The following is a 5,162-nucleotide window of genomic DNA, read 5'->3' on the forward strand; positions in this document are numbered from 1 at the left end:
GATCCTTATATCGTATTCAAAACCGGTGTTATTGTCAAGGAGCGATGGGTATCTGAAGCACAGGAGAATATCATGATGTTCTTCGTGAAGCAGCACGATAAGACAACAATACTTTTCCCGTACAACTTTGAGTAAGTGTTAATAATAATGTAGTCTACACATTTTATGTAATATCAATACAACTTATATGCATGTACGTGTGTGTATAAACCAATGCAGGTTTCACTGGATACTCATTGTCATTGAGTTAAACTCAAGTCAGTTAGTAATCTTGGACTCATTGAGAAAAGAGCGAGCACAATACCAAGATATGATAGACATTATCCAGGGGTAATTTCGATCTCTCGCGCACAACTATTATTGAATAGACTTTGCCATAATTTATTAACGATCGTACATTATTGGTCGCACAGGGTTTGGAAAGAGTTTATTCGGCAACACCGTAAGGATTGCAAGGCACCACTTAATGTAGTTGAAATACCAGTAAGTAGTACTATATATACTTCCCCACATGTTTAATTACTATATCGTACTTCAATTTACGTGTGAGATGCTGAGAATAATCTTCTTCTCGTATAGTGGTGTTTGCGGCAGGAACCAGGTAATAACTTGTGTGGATACTACGTTTGTGAATTTATCACTGCATACATAAGAAGAACTCCTGAAGATGTCCTCAGAGTATGTATATATCATTTTTTATTTATTTTTAAATGAATATATATATTTATATATATATATGTATTAATACTTTTCCTTTTATTTCAAATGCAAGACTGAATGGTTGAAACGAAGGGTCATGCAAAAAGACCATCTGAAAGCAATTCAAGAGTCAATAGCAGGATATCTTCTAGAAAAAGTGCTAAATCCCAACGGCGAGTTCTACTTTGATCTAAGGAACTAATGATGTAAATTAAATGTTTATTGATATCGTTATTTTCGAGAACAAGATTATGAAAGTGTTGTATATATACATATATATCTATAATATATATAGTTTCATACTTTATTCGAATAATGCTTGAGATGAGAATTAGATGTATTTATATGCGTGCGTGTATTTATATTAGCAGTATAGAATACGTACATAAAAACATATTATATATTAAACAAATATGTGTAACTGAACTGAAAACAAATTAAACAAAAAAAAGAAAAAGAAAAGGAACCTTTAGTCCCGGTTGGTAACCCCAACCGGGACTAAAGGGTGAACCTTTAGTCCCGGTTGGGGTTACCAACCGGGACTAAAGGGTGCACCAGGTTTGCTCGGCTGGAGGGCCTTTAGTCCCGGTTGGTAACACCAACCGGGACTAAAGGACCCTCTTTAGTCCCGGCTTTATGACCCGGGACTGAAGGTTCCACCTTTAGTCCCGGGATCGTTGTCCCGGCGCGGTAACCGGGACTAAAGGCCGTTACCGCCCGGGACAACAAGTCCATTCTGTAGTAGTGCCATGTCCCTCTCGTAATAACTATAGGCCAAGGCCGACAACAAACAAGCATGCATGCTATAGGAAAGCCGACTACCCGTCTGCTAGCTGCGACTCTACATCGATTTGTTTCTTCATGCTTGCATCACGCAAGTATAGGGACTGCTCATGGGTCCATTCTCCCCCAATTTTACTCACATGCAACAAGGAAACACACACTAGATCACCGGTTGGGGTTACCAACCGGGACTAAAGGGTGCGCCAGGTTTGCTCGGCTGGAGGGCCTTTAGTCCCGGTTGGTAACACCAACCGGGACTAAAGGTCCCTCTTTAGTCCCGGCTTTATGACCCGGGACTGAAGGTTCCACCTTTAGTCCCGGGATCGTTGTCCCGGCGCGGTAACCGGGACTAAAGGCCGTTACCGCCCGGGACAACAAGTCCATTCTGTAGTAGTGCCATGTCCCTCTCGTAATAACTATAGGCCAAGGCCGACAACAAACAAGCATGCATGCTATAGGAAAGCCGACTACCCGTCTGCTAGCTGCGACTCTACATCGATTTGTTTCTTCATGCTTGCATCACGCAAGTATAGGGACTGCTCATGGGTCCATTCTCCCCCAATTTTACTCACATGCAACAAGGAAACACACACTAGATCAACAAGGACCCAAGGATCATCAACGTTGGTTCACCTGAGTGGCCATGATGGAAGTTACTTGGATGAAAGGGCCCACAAACCCATGCAAAGATGCACACACAAGCGATGTGATAATGGTATCCCCAACTATCAACTGCCTTCAGGGGCTACTATGAGTCGTGGATCATAGCAAGCTGGTGGATCGTGAGGTCGGGTCACCTAGAGGGGGTCGATCAACACACCTATTATGCGACCGCCTCACTCTTCTGCCTATAAGTATGCTCAACCGCTGGTGCCTCTCCCAGCTGGTAACATTCTACCGCCAGCGCCCCTCCGAGCTGGTAGCATTCCACCGCCGCCGACGCCTCTCTTAGCTGGTAACATTCCACCGCCGCCGCTGCCGCCCCTCCCAGCTGATAGCACTCCACCATCACCGGCCGCGCGCCCCGAGAACGGTATTCAGGCAAGCCCGCTTTGCACTCATGTCATGCGCGGGTGGTGGAGGACTCGTGTTTGTGGTGTATGCGATGCTTAAGGGCATCGCCCTCACCCTACGCTGGCTTAGGCACTGACGTGCGAACGTTGCATCGGCCCACCGACGCAACCGACTATCATGGCTCCTCCTAGCTTTCCTTTGTAGCAGGAACTAGAGCACTGAAGAGTTGTGCCAAATATGCCCTTACGATGGTTGTACTGCGCAGCAGGGACGAATCAAGTGGTGGGGCGCGGGGGGAGGGGGGCTCAAGCCCCCTACCGCTGTTGATCTCGTAGAGTTCCTCTAGAGTCCCTCCAAAAATTTTTGTCATGGTTCTTTTGAGTAGGAGAGCCTGAAGGTTGAAGATGACGACTACATCTGTCAATGTTGCACAGCATCTGCATGCACTGCCGGATTTGACTGAATGAACTCACTCCACGCGATGCGCACAGCACCTTTTTCCCCCTTTTATTAGCAGCCGGCTCATTTCAGTCAAGAATAAACAAAGACGCAGGCTTTAATTGAGGCGCCTTTATGCATGGGTGCAAGTACTGCGTGCGTGGCTGCATGCTGTTCCTCTGCCATCCTGCTAATCCACCGTGAAGGCCTACCTTTCTAGTAGCTTGTTAAGTAGGGAATGTTTTATGTCGGTGTTTATTTATTTGTAGGCCGCGCTAGAAGTTTTCCAATTAAACCAATGCGTATATATATGTTTTCCAATGATGCTTGCAGTAATAACAAATAAAAATTAAATAAAGATACAACAACGACAACATGCATGGGCAAAAATATACAATTCAAACATTGCATTGTTTTGGTTTCCAAAGGCAGAGAAAGAGTAGTACGTCGGTGGTCAGTTTGCTGTGTTAGGCCGGCTTAACTTGTTGGGGACCGAGTCAGGGTCAGCCAGCCAATCGTCGTTGATGCCGGTCACATCGACGACGGTGATGGTGCAGTGATGCATTCCATTTTGGACAGCTAGCCAAGGACGAGATCAAGGGGACAGGGTAGGGGCCAAGCCATGCCTCAAAGCTAACCTCGGCCATTCCCATTCCTATGTAAAAAAGATGCCTCTTTTGACTCGGTTATCACACAGTCACAATCACATCTTTGTTAATTAATATGAGTATTTCTTATTAGCGTTAGGTAAACTTTTTGCTTCTTTAGGGAGAATGCCTGGATCCTTCACTCAGAGGACTCTCTCTAGCCAGAGGACCACGGAGCTTGTGTGGGCAAGCTAATTAAGTTCCCTAGCTTGCTAGCACAAGAGAGACGAAATGGTTCCACAGGGCAGAGTCTGGTAAGAAAAATCTTGCCCACGCGGGGCTAGCTATGCTAGTGAAGAAACCAAACGTGCCTTTAGTTTATCAGCCTCCCTCATTCTATCAATCGATGTGCACCATTATATATACGTGCGTGCATGTATATGTACACGTGCACGCTGCAGCATAAGAGCTCTAAGATACGATGACGATGTTACAAGTACATGTACGTCACTGCGTGGACGCATATGTGGTTACGATAAAACAGGCCGGTTAGCCTTGGTCATAGCTGGTTGTAAGGTTTCCTAGTTTCTCTAGTCCTTACTCCTTGATAACTCTTGAATTCTGTATTTCCGTTGATGTTCAATGGGAATGGGGAGATTCCTCACGTTGAAAAAAATGAACGTCACTATAGAGCATCGGCACATGCCCCTTCTAGTGCGAGCTGAGCTAATATAATGAATACTCTCTCCTTTCTAAATTATAAGTGGTTCTGGCTTTTCTAAATATACATAACTTTTACTACGTATTTAAACAATCTAGGTGCATATATATAGCATAATGTAGCTATCTAGAAAAGCCGGAACTTATAATTTGGACGGATGGAGTATATATATATATATATATATATATATATATATATATATATATATATATATATATATATATATATATATATATATATATATATATATATATATATATATATATATATATATATATATATATATATATATATATATATATATACTAAAAAGTATTATTATGTGGGTGTGTGCTGATAATTGTAAGGATCACAACACAAGGCATCTCATTCTCTGTCTCTCAAACTACATTCATATAGATATATATACATAGCTTTGTTGCTTTATTATTATCACAATGCTAACTGTATAGGGTGATGGTCTGATGGACGCCGACTAGCTAGGAATGTAAGTCCTTTTCCTAAAAAGACGGTAGGAGATGTACCTCGATTTCTTTTATAAGAGGAAAAAAGATAAGTAGGAAAAGCAACACAAACAACAAAACCCTTTTAATTTAGTTTAATATATATAGTCTATCCATATCTAAAGTTCTAAAGAAGCTTGACATTACTAAATTCGTATAGAAAATACTTTGACAATATGTGATTATTAATTAAGCAACCGTTGAGTAAAATATATTTTTATAAATATTAGTAATCAAACTTACAAAAAAGATTTAACTTAGGACTAACTTAGATTGACATGTATATGTGAGACGAACAGGCTTAATCTATACCTAATAATAAAGAAGCAAAGTTTCTGCCACTTATAGACTTTCGTCCAACCTAATCATCGTGTTCGTGTTGTGTTCGCGTTCTTTTTTCTATTTCCGTCTCAGTTT

General features: G+C 41.9%; 1 long non-coding RNA gene across 2 annotated transcripts; it reads left to right on the forward strand.

Annotated features, from left to right (window-relative positions):
• Nucleotides 1-214: 214 nt before the first annotated feature.
• Nucleotides 215-929, forward strand: LOC136520209 (uncharacterized). Of its 2 annotated transcripts, XR_010775187.1 has the most exons (4): nucleotides 215-330; nucleotides 414-483; nucleotides 580-678; nucleotides 773-929. It is a non-coding gene; the product is annotated as an uncharacterized lncRNA (long non-coding RNA). The 2 variants fall into 2 exon arrangements; XR_010775186.1 differs by having other exon boundaries at nucleotides 239-483.
• The last annotated feature ends 4,233 nt before the right edge of the window (nucleotides 930-5,162 follow it).

This window comes from Miscanthus floridulus, chromosome 18 (genome assembly GCF_019320115.1).
Source record: "Miscanthus floridulus cultivar M001 chromosome 18, ASM1932011v1, whole genome shotgun sequence".
NCBI classification, from domain to species: domain Eukaryota; kingdom Viridiplantae; phylum Streptophyta; class Magnoliopsida; order Poales; family Poaceae; genus Miscanthus; species Miscanthus floridulus.